The sequence below is a fragment of the Panthera tigris genome, chromosome F3 (genome assembly GCF_018350195.1).
Source record: "Panthera tigris isolate Pti1 chromosome F3, P.tigris_Pti1_mat1.1, whole genome shotgun sequence".
In the NCBI taxonomy this organism is placed as follows: Eukaryota; Metazoa; Chordata; class Mammalia; order Carnivora; family Felidae; genus Panthera; species Panthera tigris.
The window spans coordinates 66,572,612-66,587,278 of record NC_056678.1 but is presented as its reverse complement, the minus strand read 5'-3'; the positions used below and the strand labels follow the sequence as shown (position 1 = coordinate 66,587,278).

The window sequence follows — 14,667 nt, the reverse complement described above, 5'->3', positions numbered from 1 at the left end:
CAGTCTGGTGGGTAAGACCCAGCTTGCGCGGAGGCCGACGCGCTCCGGGAATGAGGCCGAGGGAAGGTCACAGGAGCCAAGACGGAGGGGCCAGACGGCTCGGCTCGCGGCCTCCGGAATGGGCTGGGGCAGGGCCCCGCCTTCAGTTATCAGGGGCTGTGCTTCCTGGCGAGGGACAGCGAACCAAAGTTAACAGACGCGGGTGGGGAGGGGCGAGGAATCGGCTCTGCTTTGCCCGGTTTCCGATTCAACACTTAACCGAGAATTGACACGGGGCTTACGGTTTCACCTGCTCCTTTACTGGATTTTCAGAAGAGGCCCGTGAAATAGGTGGATTGTGTTATCCCCACTTGACCGATGAAGCCTCTCCCGGCAGGTGCACAGAGTGTGTGTCACTGTGCTTTCTCCCTGCTGTGCGGCTCCCTCATCCCCCCGCCCACTCTCTGGACCCTTCTTCGGGCCCACACTCACCCATCGGCTTCTCCCGCCTGGAGCCTCGGTCACTCAGGCTGCACGCGTCCCTCTTATCATACAAACGAGGGGGCCTCACAGAAGGGTGCTCGGGCGGGAGTTTCGTGGGGAAGGGAAAGCGGGACCCCCTCCTAAGCACTGATTTTAATACTGGTACTCTTTGCCAGGTGGGTCAGAGCTTCCAGACGCCCTTGAACTACACCCACACTGGGAGATGCAGTCACGTATCATTCGCCCACACTAGCCTGTGGGTTGAGAACCCTCTCTGAGCCTCAGTTTCCTCATGTGTCAAATAGGGGTGGGATTACTTCGGCACAGGTGGCTACATGAGGGTGCCTAAAGGAACCCAGCCAGCGGAGACTATCCTCACTGCCAGACAGCTCTTCCTGCGGGCTGTCCACACGCACCTGCCCACCTCATCACCCTGGGTCGCGCAGGGAGGTCTCAGGTGCTCCCACTCCAGTCCTCCGCTCCTTGGGGTCAGTCACCGTTTTCTGCTTGCCGTCCGTTTTCTCCCCAGACCCAAGAGGACGTGCCTCCGTGTGGACCTCTTTTTTTTCTCTGGTGGCCAGGGTCGCTGCATATTAGCTACCTGCCTGCAGGAGACAATGGGAGGTGTGGAATTAGGAGGGAGAGGGGATGGGAGCAGTAAAGAAAATTCCAGTGCCACAAGACGAGTAAGTTCTAGACTGCTGTACAACCCGGTGCTCACAAGTAACAACACTGTATCGTGTACTTGAAATTTTCTGAAGTCGGTAGATCTCGGGCGAGGTGTTCTTACCACAATAAAAATAAAACCAAAACAGGACGGAAATGGTGCCTTTGGTGGCTGGTGTGGTTGCGGCCGTGGCCAGCAGGTGGCAGTGCTGCTCCGCAGAGCCAGGAGGGAGCCCCGCCCCCGCCCTCCCCTCCCCTGCGTCCTGCGTTCCCCCCTCGCTCCAGTCCAGTCTGGGCTCCAGGACCGGATCGGCAGAAGCCAGCACGGCCAGGGGGACCCCCCGTCCTAATTCAAGCCCTCACTCTGTCACCTCCTGTTTGGGTGACTTGGGCGAGCCATTCCGCCCTCCCGGACTCTGAAAGGAAACTGGAAAAATCCACGCGGAGGGGCCGCGACAACGCACCACGGACCCGGCGGCTTACGTGGCAGACGTTTGTCTCCTGCAGTTCTTGAAGCTGGTCGTCCAAGATCGGGGTGCCCGTGGGGGGTGGATCCCTGGAGAGACAGACCTCCCTCCTGGGCAGCAGGGGATGCCTTCTTTCCAGGGTCCTCCCTCACCTGTCCTCTGTGCACCCACAGGGCCTGCAGGGGGAGCTCCGCTGTCTCTTCTCTTTTAAAAGGACTCGAGTCCGATCCCACCCTTATGACCCCATTTAACCTTAATTATGTCCCTAAAGTCCCAGTCTCCAAACAGTGACATTGGGGGTTGGGGTTCCACCAGATGGATTTGGGGGGGACACTGTTCAGTCAGTGGCAGAAGCTAACAAGGATCCCTCCTGACATGGTGGTTGTGGGAAACTGCATAAAAATGAATAGGGTGACAAAGCATGGGGCCCTGCCCAGTCTAGGCAGGGACTGGAGGCCCGTTTCGGGTCCAGGTTCCCCGGGGCCACAGGGGTTTCAGGGCAGACAGGGAGCCTCTGCTCGTCCCCTCTCCCCTCCCAGCTCACCTGGGCAGGCCGGGGCTTTCCCCGCTGGAGGGGCGGGTGACCTGCTCAACACCCCACACCTTCTGGAACGTCACAGCAAGAGTGCCTGAGGCTAGGCTCTGAGCAGGACTTCCCGTGGGCGGGCAGGGGGCACGGATTCTTCGTCTTCCCATACAGAGAGAGGGGAGCGCTGTTCTTTCGCTGTCGGCTGTCGCCGTCGTTGCCTACTGTGCAAGAACCAGGACTGACACCAAGGTAGGAGAGCTGCTTTAGCCGGCCTCAGCCTCAGGAGGCGGACCTACGGGGCGGGGAGAACACGCTAGGAATCCCAGCGTCTCCCTGGAAGGTTCCGAGTGGGGCCGATGTGGCTGGGGAAGGGTCTTCAGTAAGAGCGGCTAGCTTGACCCTTGCTCTCGGGCCCTCCACTCGCTGCCTCTCCAGCGACTCTGCCCAGACGCCCCTCTCCATCCCCACGTGAGCTCCTCTATCCACATACCGGGCGGTGAGAAGCCCACAGAACCTCAAAGATCCGGCCATGTGGTTCCACTGTCTCTGGGGGCGGGGGGAGGTGTGGAGTGAGAAGGGGAGCAGTGGTAAGACGTGGAGGGAATCATCTCCACCGTCTTCACTGGCATCGTCGTTACTCCCTCGCCATCAACCGCCCACGCTTTTTTAACTCCCTCGGGGGCAAGGTCTGAGCTGGCTGCAGTGGAGGCCACGTTCACTTAGGCTGAGTCCTGGCCCCCAGAAGACACCTCCTCTAGCTGGGGAAATAGGCCACTCAACAGCATGCGTAAGGTACTTGATGTGTGCCTGGCCCTTTGTACGTTCTCAAGGGAGCAAACAGGGCTCAGGTAGTCTGGGAGGGCTTCATGCAGGAGGTGGGCTTTGAGTGAAAACTGAATACAAAGCAGCAGTTAGAAGAGTATTATACGGGCGATGAGGGCAGAGGCAAGCCGTGAGCCTGGTCGGGGGCCCGGTGGTGATGCTGACATAAGAAGGGCAGACGGAGTCTTAAGACCAGGCAGGGACTGGGGACAGTCCTGGGAGGGTCTCCGATGTCGGGTGGGGGCAGATGGAGAGCTCCCGAAGCTGCACTTTGTCTCCACTCCGCCTGGAGCTGAGTCCCACCATTTTTCGACCGGTCTCTGCACACCGACTTCCTCTCTTCCCTGTCCCCCCGAAGGTGAGACCAGGCACGAGCATCCATCTGTAGGACCGTCAACCCGACTCCGAGCAGAAGCCCCTTGTCGCCGGGGCCTGGGCACCTGCTCGCGGCGTCCCCGCCTGGCTCTGTGTGAGGGCTCCCAAACCCCCCTCCTTCCCTGGCCTTCACGTCCTAGCTCCCCGGCTGCGCACTCATGTGAGATCATAAGTCACGGTGCCATAAACCACTCTGGAGTGTGTAATAAGTGAATTATTTACCAATGACCCTGGCTAAATGTTCGGAGGGATAAATGATTAAGCCGCAGATCTGTCAAAAAGTTCCCATAAATAAGTAATTCTGTGCCGCCGTAATGGCCTTTGTAAATTACTCATTCGTGCCATTGCCGGATCACTCTCTGGGGTAAATTCCTCGCACCTGCTGATTTACTGCGGGCGGCCTGGAGACGATGGGACAAATCCTGCTAGCCAGCCGGGTAGACTCCCCGGGTGCCAGGTTCCCGGAATAGCTTACCTTCCCGTGTCACCTGCCAAGAACGTGGGGTCAGAGGTGGACTGGCCTTCTTGGACACCTGGGGCTTTGTCCCTCGGGGTAACTGCGGTGCCCAGGATCCTTTCCTACAGATATTCACTCCGTGAACATGCTCTTAGCACCTCCTGTGCCCCCAGGCTCTGCGCTAAATGCTGGGAAGCCAGAGACCAGAAGTGCGCCCCTGGGAGCTCAGTCTGATGACAGGGACGAGCATGGGCGCACGATGTGACCCGTGTCTGTCTGGAGTACGGGGTGGGGGGCGGGGGAGGGGGGACATGGAGTCAGCGAAGACACTGGGGAAGACATCCAGGCGTGGGGTCTTCTGAGTCCTCACCGTGCTGGAGGGGCCTGGATCCCACTCCGTCCAGACAGGCTGAGCTGTGTTGCTGTGATAACGGCCCCACAAAGGCAGCCCGCGGGGCGGTGAGGGCTGGTCCTTCCCCCGGGGTGCAGGCTGATGGCACAGCAATGCTGGACACTGGCAGTCGGTCGCCGAGCGCATCCTGGCTCCCAGAGCCCCCGGCCGGGGTGCCGCTGGCCCTCCCACGTCATCAGCCGGAGCAGGTCCCGCAGGGGTGCTGCAGCTCAGCGGAGACAACCCGCAGCGGGGAGAGAGAGAGACAAGGCCCCTGCACTTGTCGTCTGTCCGTTTCCTCGGCTGTAGGATGGGGGTGATCGTAACAACTACTGTTTTTTGGAGGATGAAGTGAGTCACCGTGTCATATGCTTAGCACGGTGCCTGGCGCGGGGCGAGAGTCCTTGGTGGCTGGGTGAGCTTCTGGCATCACTCACACTAGTAGAAGGGGCCATTGGACTCTGGATACTGAGGACTGGGTCACAGCCACACACGCGTGCACAGGCACAGGTACACAGGGAGCTGCCCGGTGACCCTGCCCTGGTGGCCCTCCCAGCGCCCGCCCACCGCCAATCCCAGCACCGCCTTCGGCCAGGAGCAGGCAGTGACAAACAGCTCCCCTCCTCTGTCCTCTGCACACACACTGAGTGTCCACGTTGTCCGCTCACTCGTCCGGTCCGGGCCTCGGGTGTTAAACTCCCTGCAAAACCAGAGCGACATTACCACCTTACAGATCGAGCGCTGGGGCCGGACGATGCCTCGACTTCCCCTTCAGGCCCAGGCCTTTGATTCTCGTCTCCGACCGCCATCGCCGCAGCCGTGAGCAACCTGGGCCATCCCGGGCCCCGTCCTGCGTGGCTCGGGCCTGGGCCAAGCCGTGGCCCTGGAAGAAGAGGAGAAGCATCGGACGCGGCCTGGGCTTCGCCCGCCTTCCCAGCAGCCACATGCACCTGTTTCCGGGCTCCCCTGTCTGCACAAAGGGTGAGCCGAGGGAGCAAGGGCGAGAAGATTATGTCAGCCGGCTTGCCTCCGAGGAGTGTTTCAAGTGGCTGTAGCGGCCCAAACCCACCGCCCAGGGGACGGTCCCGACCTGCCATTGACCACCAAGGCTCGCTGCCTCCTCGCCCACTTTCCCGGGGTCATCATGTTCGCGAGTGGCTTGGTGTCTTGAGTATCAAGGGTACAAGGCTGGGGCCACAGGTCCCGGCCCTGCTCCGCCTGAGCGAGGCCTTATGTCTGAAACTTCTGAAACTTCTGCCAGGTCTCCCGAACCGGCTCATTGCACACCAGGCCCCGCTCGGAGCGGCGGGCTGGGCCGCGGGCAGCTACCGGGCCGCCGCGCCTCCCAGAAACCGTTACGGCAGAGAAGACAGGTGTCGCGAGATGAAAATGTAAAGCAAACGGTGTTCCCCGGGTCCGGGGCCAGAGGAGGAACGAGAGCCGTCTGCCCACAAGCTGCGGCTAAAGGAAAGGTGTGACAGCGGAAGCTTTCTCAGTCTGCTTTCCAGCCTCGGGGACGTGGCCCCGGCCTAGGGGACGGCAGACACGTCAGGGGCGACCGGGCCCTGACTGCCGCGCGAGGGGAAGCAGGCAGCTCCGGAGGCCCGAGAACCGGCCAGGAGAGAGTGAGGCCGTGCAGGTGCGGGCCTGCCGACGGGGCTTTGAAGTTCGACTGCACCGAAGCGCCTGTTGCCATCAAAGTAACGTTTGCCGCGTCTCGTCTCGAGTGGGTCCGAGGCTGACCTTCTGTTACTCAGCGTCCCCCTTGCCGCGACCCTTCGAGGGTGGGTTGTGAGCCGAACCCCCCGGGCGGACGGAACGGGGCTCGAGGAAGGAACAGGCTGACTGATGGGGCTGAGCCAGCACAGTGAGGCCTTCTGAACCCTGGGGCCAGGACTCCACGCTTCCAGGACTCCAGCCAGCGCCGCGGGCGGCCACAGCGCACCTCACGAGACGCCAGCCAGGTGGTGGTGCTCCCCATCCTTTTGCTGGCTCCGGTGCCCGAACGCAGTCGTGTCCCCCTACGTCTGGTGGACGTCTGGTGTGCCGTGCCGCCTGCCTCCCGAGTTAGAGCAGCTGGCGTGCACTGAGCACCTACTACGTGCCACACACCTGCGGGCACCTGCGCGCTCGGCTTCGTCCCATCCTCACGACAAGCCTGTGACGCAGACGTGACCACGCCCCCACTTATGGCGGAGGAAGCGGGTTTGGGGAGCGCGGTCAGCCCTGCCCAAGGTCACGCCCAGGAGGTGCAGTTCTGGAGCCGGAATGCTGAGCTCCGGCGGGTGGGGGAGGGGGGGTTCCCCACACACAGGAAGTGGTTCCAGGTTTCCATGATGTGACGTGTGTCCTTCCTTCTACCTGAAATACCATCCCCGGGGGGCAGGGGGGTTGCTGGGGGGCTCAGTCGGTTAAGCGTCTGATTCTTGGTTTCAGCTCAGGTCATAACCTCGCGGTTTGTAAAATGGAGCCCCGCATCGGGTTCTCTCTCTCTCCCTCTCTCTGCCCCTCCCCTGCTCTCTCTCTCCCTCTCCCTCTCTCTCAAAATAAATAAACTAAAAAAAAAAATTATATATATATATATATATATATATATATATATATATATATACACCATTCCCTCCTTTCTTTCCCCGATAAAAGCCATTTATCTTTCAAGACCTGGTTTAGGACTCTAACCCGAGTCAGGTTAGAGTGTTTGTTTCCCTCGAGCGTGTATCCAGGGGACCCACGAATGTCTCTAGGTCACGACCTCTGCTTGGGTGTCTGTCTCCCCTCCTGGACTTACAGCAGCCTGGGGACAGACCGGGCCGCATCCGTCCTTTTCGTCCAACTTGAAAGAGAGAAGTTGGGCGCTTCCCGTCCGGCTGCCCCTCACTTCTCCTCTCCCCACAGCACGGCTTCTGGACCCGCTGCTTTTAAGGGCGGTCCCCGTGCGGGTTCTCGGGCCGCTCAGCCTGCTCCAGGGGTGTCCCCGTCACTCCACCAAGAAGGCTCCCGTCAAGGTCACCGTCACCCCTGTGCAAAGCCTCAGATCACCTTTCCTCCCTGGACCCTCTCCCTCAGCTCCCAGGACACCGTACCCACCCCACCCCCCCGGGCTTCTCTCAACTGTCCTTCAGAGCCTCCTCTGCTGGCTCCTTGCCCTCCAAACCGTGCAGTGTCCCCAGCTCCGGTCCTTGGATCTCCTCTCTTTTCTGACCCACACTCACACACGTCTTAGGTGACCTCATCCAGTCTCCTGGCTTTAAATACCATCTATATGCTAATGACTCCCGAAGTTACGCCTCCTGCTCGGAATACTCTCTCCTGAATTCCAGATTCCATCATCCGAGTCCTTACGGGCTCTCCGCTCGGCGTTCAGCACACGCCTCACGCTTGGCGTGTCCGAGCCCAAGCTCGTGACCTTCCCCGGTGCCCCCACCCCGGCCCGCCCAGGCCAGCTCCCTCTGCCTCCCTTCCTGCCTCGCGGTCAACGACAGCCCCTCAACCTTCAGTGGGGCCTGACCCTCGGGGTCACCCTGCTGTCTCTGTCGCCCCTCGCACCTAACCCAACAATGAATCGCGGCCATCCCACCTTCAAAACAAGACCAGAGTCCGTCCCTCCCTGCACACCCCCTGCTCTGCCTGCTTCCCACAGCAGCCAGATGTTCCTGTGCAAACCTGTCAGGCCGTATCATTATCATTCCTCAGCTCAGAACCCTCCACTGGCGACACATCGTGTTGATATTAAAAGCCCCGAGCCTTTGCGATGAGCCCTCAGGCCCCAGGGGCCTGACCTCTGCGCCCTGCACTCTCCTCCTTGCTGTTCCTCAAACACATTGGACATGTTCCCCCCTTGTAGCCTCTGCACCTGCTGGACCCAAGCGGTCCCTGGATCTCTGTATGTCCAGCTCCCTCCCCTCCTTCCTGCCTTTATTAAATGTCACCTCCTGGGTGGATCTTTCCCTGGCAAACCCACCCCCTCCCTAGCATTTCCCCTCCCCTTTCTGCTTTATCTGTCTCTGTAGGACTTATCATCACCTAACGTGCTATGTATTGTATTTATGCATAACGTTGCCTGTTTTCCTCCCATAAAGGTAGGGTCGTTCTGTCTGCGTCTATCCCTGCTGTTTCTCTAACGCCCGCTGCTATCCTCAGCACATAGTAGGCACTCCGTAAGTACTGGCTGCATGAATGAATGAGTCTCCGTAACCCAGCACCTAGCCGCTCAGTAGTGCGCATTCGCTGAACCCAGCAAGTCCTTCCAAGTCACCCGGTGCGGTGGCCGCCACTCCACTCACATGTAAATACAGAAACGTAGCCCCGAGCCAAAGAGAAATTACTTTTGTGTTCTCCCGTACGTGGATTGCAACGCCTCGGTCCCATCCGTCACAGAGAACGGCCGTCCACTGGAATGTGGTTCACCCACAAACAGAAGAAACGACTTGAAGCCCAGCTACTTGATGAGCAAAGTCCTGGAAAATGCTCTCTTCAGAAGGAGACAAGCAGTTTCTCGCTCACCTGGGAGGAAATTTCTGGTTTATTGTGTTTCTCTCCAAAGTTACGGCTTTCCAATCCTGCCAGCAGCCACCAGGGGAGAACTGCCTTTCAGAGCAGGGTTTCCAATTCTGAAAAAAAATTAATTTTAAATAGAGACACATTACACCTCCCCGCAGAGCACTTTGCAGGAGAGTGCTGCTTAGGCTGAGCTTGGCCGCCAAGTCTGCCCGGGCTGGGGCCCTGCCGGTGGGTCGGTGGCTCCCTGGCCCAGCAGCCGGTCCCCCGAAAGGCCCTGCCTGGCCCCCCTCCCTTCCAGGGTGTCTGCACACAGCCCGGACTTCCCTCGCTCCCCGACAGCCAGGTGCATGGCACAGAGAAGCATCACGTGCCTGGTTTTCACCTCGCACCTTGCTGGGTACTGGGAGAGGGCCTGTGGACAGAATGAATGTGACGTCACTTCATTCCCTGGACTCGGAGAAGCCAGAGTACAGACTCCCTCAAGGACCATATCTTTGGGACCTTGCATCCCCTGAGGGCAGGCACTGAGCCTGGGCTGTGCCCAGGCCAGCACATTATGCACACACACACACACACACACACACACTCAACAGATTGGACACTAAGGAAACGCATTAGTCGCCCGTGAGCCGGGAGGCGCTTTGCTGTGGCTGTGATAACACACCGTTCGGCTTAGGGCCATCGCCACCTCTTCTGTGCTCCGGGTGACTTCACTTGGTTTCCTCATCCGTAAAACAGGGATGATGACCCCTCTCCTGCCCGCTTCCCAGGCTATCGTTTGTAAGGACAAAGGTGGCATCATTTAAATCATCATTTAAATTGCCTCTGGTACAGCTGCTGCTGATGGACACAATCGCTGTTCCGGAAAGGGACAGGCCAGCCTGAGCACTCCCGGAAGGCTTCTTGGAGGAGGTGGGCCTTACCTGGAGCCTGGGATATTGTGATCATCTCCTAACTTTGCCCATCTGCAGTCTGACCTTTGCCCACTGTCTGTACCGCAAGTCTGCTGGTTCACATCTTTGTCGTGACACGGGTCACTCCCCCGAGTCTCGTGGCGTCTGTGGTCTGGGACACCCTGCCCCATGTCAGCTCCTGCCGAGGCCTTGCTCGAACCCTGCATGCTGGCCGGGCGGACGCCCTCCAGGCTCCCCGCGCTCCCACGTCCTGGCATACACCTGCTGTTCTGTCCCGTGAGGCACCGGCAGCCGCTCCATTCACGCATCTCACGTCTAGTCCATCTACAAGGTAGAACTCAAAAACCACCTCCTCCAGGAAGCCTTCCGTCACGCCCAGGCTGACTTTCTTGCTCCTCCTCCATTATCCCCCTGTGTCCTGTGTCCTGCCATGTGCTTCGGCCTCTGGCTCAGCACTCGCCCTGCCCTGTGCCTCCCAATCCCTTCCTCCAGCCTGCAAGCTTCCTGAGGCCCTAGAAAGCGCCTTCTCTCTGTGCCGCCCCAGTGCACGCAGAACTCTCTCAAACAGATACTTGCTAAATGACAATGCACGCAAAGGAAGAGAGAGACTCAGAGGGAAGACCTGAAAACCACCTTCCAGGCAGAAATATAGGCACAGGAACTGGGGTGGGGGTGAGGGAGGGGGCACCGAGCACACCAGCGCCCAGAGCCCCTGCCAGGAGCTGACCTGAGGTGGGATGGGGGGGACTCGCAGGGCCTGGCGAGGAGGCTGCGCTCCGGATGTGATCCCACGGGTGTGGACGTGACCGGGGCTGGCCAGGGAGCGGAGCTGGGAGACACTTAGTCCGGGGACAGGGGGGATGGGCCCCGGGGGCCTGGCCTGTGTGCAGAAAGGGGGGTCCGGAGGAGAAGCCCGGCAAGTGCTGGGTAAGAGTCAGTTGGGCAGTAATGGGGGCGGGTCAGACACGAACTTGGCGAGCGGGTTTTCCGGATGTAATGAAGGGCCTCGAGCCGTTGGTTTCGAGTTAGTCAAAAGGGAGACTGTCCTGAGTGGGATGTTCACTCAGAGGAAGCCCCAGAAGGGGGAGCTGGGCCTTTGAGGAAGGAGCAACCAAAGGCAACAGAAAATCTGCTGCCCTCCAAGCCAGCGCCCCTGCTGTGAACCGCCTGGAGGGCTGGCTTCCAGAGCCAGGGGCCTCAGTCTACCCCACAGAGGGCAGAGCCGAGAACGCCCTCCCTCCAAGGAGCCCAGACTCCAGACCCGCTGGTCCCTGCCCACCTGCCCCCAGGACCAAAGCCTTCCCGTCTGCCCAGGCTTCCGACCTACAGAGCTGTGAGCAGGTCAGCGTGTGTCACGTACAACTGCTCAGTCCGGGGCACTTTGTCACCCAGCAGTAGATGACTGACACAGAGTGGGAACCAATGGCATAGCCCCTCTGTCCGGGGGTCCCCGACGTGACAGGCCTTGAACGGGCAAGGCCGCGTCAAACCCCGTGTCTAGCGCGGGCTTCTGTGGGTCCTTCTGCATAGACGCCTCCACGGAGCACAGCCGCCCCCGGCCCCCGGCAGTTCCAAACCCTCCTCCCTTACCTTGCCCAGGTGTGGGGACACAGCCCAAGGGTCCCTCTCGGAGGGGTTAATAAACAGTGTCACAGCCATGACGGGGTGGCAAGCAGGTGGCCCCTGAGGGCTAAGGTGGAAGAAAGCGAGTGAAAACAGTGAATATGCCTGCTGTACAGGAGCTGAGGAGTATTAACTGGGGTGTTCGTGTGGCCTGGCAGAAGCTGGGGAGAAGCGGCGAACGCTAATTCATCGGTTCCCTCCGAGGGCGGGGGAGGGGCAGGGTGCATGAAGGTGGTAACAGTGAGGGCCCTCAGTAGGGTCCTTGATATCCTCTTCTGGACCTATTCAAAATGGATCGATAATCCTGAAGAGCCAGGGTGTGCCTCAGTCAGTCACAGAGAAAGCAGCCTGAGGCCAGGTGGGGTGACTGGACCAAGACGGTGACATTTGCTGGGAAACCGCGGCCTGCGTGTTATGGGTCCTTCCAAGAGGTCCTGAGTATGTGGGGGGCACGTGAGGGAGGTGTTAGCATGTGTCATGCAGCTGAGTTTGGGGGGCGTCACAGTGCCTGGTCAAGGGCAACCCTGTTACCTGCGGGATCCAGGGGGCTCCCTGGGCTCCCGGGGAAGGTGTTATGGGCTGGACTATGACCCCCAAAGGCGCATGTTGGAGTCCTAACCCCAGCACCTCAGAATGTGACTGTAATGGAAATAGGGTCTTTAAGGACGTAATTAGGTTAAAATGAGATTAGGGTGGGGCCTCATCCAATGGGGCTGGTGTTCTTGGTGTTGTTAATGTTTATTTATTTTTGAGGGAGAGACAGAGACAGAGACAGAGAGACAGAGGGCAAGCACGGGAGGGGCAGAGAGAGAGAGGGAGACACAGAACCCAAAGCAGGCTCCAGGCTCCGAGCTGTCAGTACACAGCCCGACGCGAGGCTCGAACTCAAACCGTGAGATCATGACCCGAGCCGAAGTCGGACGCTTAACCGCCGAGGCACCCAGGGGCCCCAGGACTGGTGTTTTTATAAGAGCAGGTTAGGACACACAGGCTCAGGGGGAGACCCTGGGAAGGGAGGGGAGGGGACGGTCACTTGCAAGCCGAGGAGCTGGCCTGGGTAGAAGGCCTTGTTGCTGACACATCGCTCTGGGACTTGTGGCCTCCGGGCCTGCTGGAAAGGCCAGGGCCACCCCGTCCGGGGACCGTTTCCGGCGGCCCTGGCCCACTAACAGGCGACTGGAGCACAGGAAGCCAGCTCTGGGGGGTCCTGGGAGAACTGGAAGACGGAGGGTGCCTGTGGGGAGGGGAGGACGCCTGGGCAGAAGGCAGCAAGTCTCCCCTTTCTCTCTCAAACTCCCGAGTCCCCAGAGCCGTTGGGAACCCTTTGCTCAATGTCCCTCTGTTCTGCTTGGGGACAGGACTCTGCAGAGCTGTCTCCGCCCCTCCCCACCATCTGACGGCCCATTGTGCCCGAGGGGCTGGTGGGGCACCCTGAGGGGATCCCTCCCCTCCACCCAGGGAGGGGGCGCAGCCTGGGAAGGAGGTGCAGACTGGGGAAGGGGAGCAAACCTAGCGTGCTAGGGGGAGGGGGGCACAGCCTGGGGAGGAGGCCGGCCGTCTCTGACCCCCACCACCCAGCCCCACGGCAGCTGGGCCCGCACCCTCCCAGGCCCCAGGCCTTTGTGGCTCCAGTTTATTTGCCAGTTAATGAACCCGGGGGAGGCGGGGCCACCGCGGCTGCCCAGGGCGCCGCTGCAATGCCCAAGGCATCTCCTGCAGGCTGCAGCCTGTGCCCCAGGCTGCCCCAGGTCACACCTGCCCCACCACCTTCGCAGGTGGGCCTCCCTCACCTTCCCGCCCACCCCCTCCAGGACCACGAAGGGGCCTGGTCGTGGCTGGTGCTGGATGGGGGGGCGGGAGGTACCTAATGCCTCTCCCCTCCCCCGCCAGCTGTGTGTCCCCCAGCCAGTCATTCAAACTCTCTGAGCACAAGAGGAGCTTGGGAATCTGGGGTCCCCGCTCTTCCCCCAGGGCAGGAGGGTGAGGAGGGCGACAGGACGTAGATCAGGACAGACAGACAGGACACAAGCCTCTGTGTTGTGTCCGGGCTTGGCAACCTCCCACCTGTGCAACAGCGGCCAGGTTACCCAGCGTCCCGGGGCTCAGTTCCTTCATCTGTAAAAGGGAGGAAACCACAAGTCGCTGGGCAGGGAAAGCAGATAAATCACGGAGTTTGGAGCTGCAGACACGGAGCGAACTCCAAGCACCATCCACGTTACTCAACAACGTCTTACTACAACACGGACGCTGCGCCCAGGGTGAATCCAGTTTTGTGGGGCCCGAAGCCTGTCCTGTTTGGGGGGGTGGGGAGAAGACCCCCTTAAAGGAAGGGAAATACAAAATTACAAATGCAGAACTAGATAAAGAAGTGAAATTGTATTTTAAAAACGAGAAAAAGAGGGGCGCCTGGGTGCTCGGTCGGTTGGGCGTCCGACTTCGGCTTGGGTCACGATCTCACAGTCCGTGAGTTCGAGCCCCGTGTCGGGCTCTGGGCTGACAGCTCAGAGCCTGGAGCCTGCTTAGGATTCTGTGTCTCCCTCTCTCTCTGCCCCTCCCCGACTCATGCTCTGTCTCTCTCTGTCTCAAAAATAAAATAACAAAAAAAAAAAAAACTTAAAAAATAAATAAATAAAAATAAAAATGAGAAAAAGAATCATACCAAGTTACAAGTTTTTAAAAGTTGGCAAATGAAGAAAAATCCTTAAAAACCCAGAGAAATAACATTATCATTTTTATTACCTGCACAACACACCGTGTCCTATTTTTTCTACTTTTTTAGCTGCATACCCTGATTTAGGAATGTTTTGTTTTTAAGTTTATTTATTTTGAGACAGAGAGTGAGAGTGGGGAAAGGGCAGAGGGAGAGGGAGAGAGAATCCCAAGCGGGCTGCACATTGTCAGCACAGAGCCCGCTGAGGGGCTCCAACTCGCAAATCGTGAGATCACGACCTGAGCTGAAATCAACCATTGGACGTTTAACCGACGGAGCCACCCTGGTGCCCCGGTTTAGCAAAGTTTTTTATCGAAAGAGCAAGATAATCCCATCTTCCTCTGGTTTGGTTGATCGAAATTTATCTTTTTATTATTGAGAGTGTCTAAAAGTGTCTTTCAACTTTAAAATTGCTATATAGATAATACCATATACAATCTTAGGATTATTGTCAAATTTGGGGGGAAATAGATACTTTTTTTCATCATTGAGTTGTGAGATTTCAGGACCGTTCAAGTTCTGTGATGTTATCATGGGTCTTGTTGTGAAGGACACGGGCCACTGTTAACCAGATTGCCCCTTGTCGTCATGGCCTTTTTGCAAATCTCATGCTGTCTCTGTCAAATCACCAAGAAACGTACAACTTTTTCCAACGTAATCATGTAAGTTATTCGTCGCTGTTAACTGGATTATTAGAAACCTATCTCTTCCTCTTAATGCAGTATCTCTTTGGAAATACTCTGAGTGTTGC

General features: G+C 58.7%; 1 long non-coding RNA gene across 1 annotated transcript; it reads right to left on the bottom strand.

Moving 5' to 3' along the window:
- Positions 1 to 404: 404 nt before the first annotated feature.
- On the bottom strand, positions 405 to 2,624 carry LOC122235842. Its single transcript, XR_006213916.1, has 3 exons — positions 2,140 to 2,624; positions 1,612 to 1,771; positions 405 to 1,067 (listed from the first exon to the last, which is right to left on the bottom strand). It is a non-coding gene; the product is annotated as an uncharacterized LOC122235842 (long non-coding RNA).
- Between the last annotated feature and the right edge of the window lie 12,043 nt (positions 2,625 to 14,667).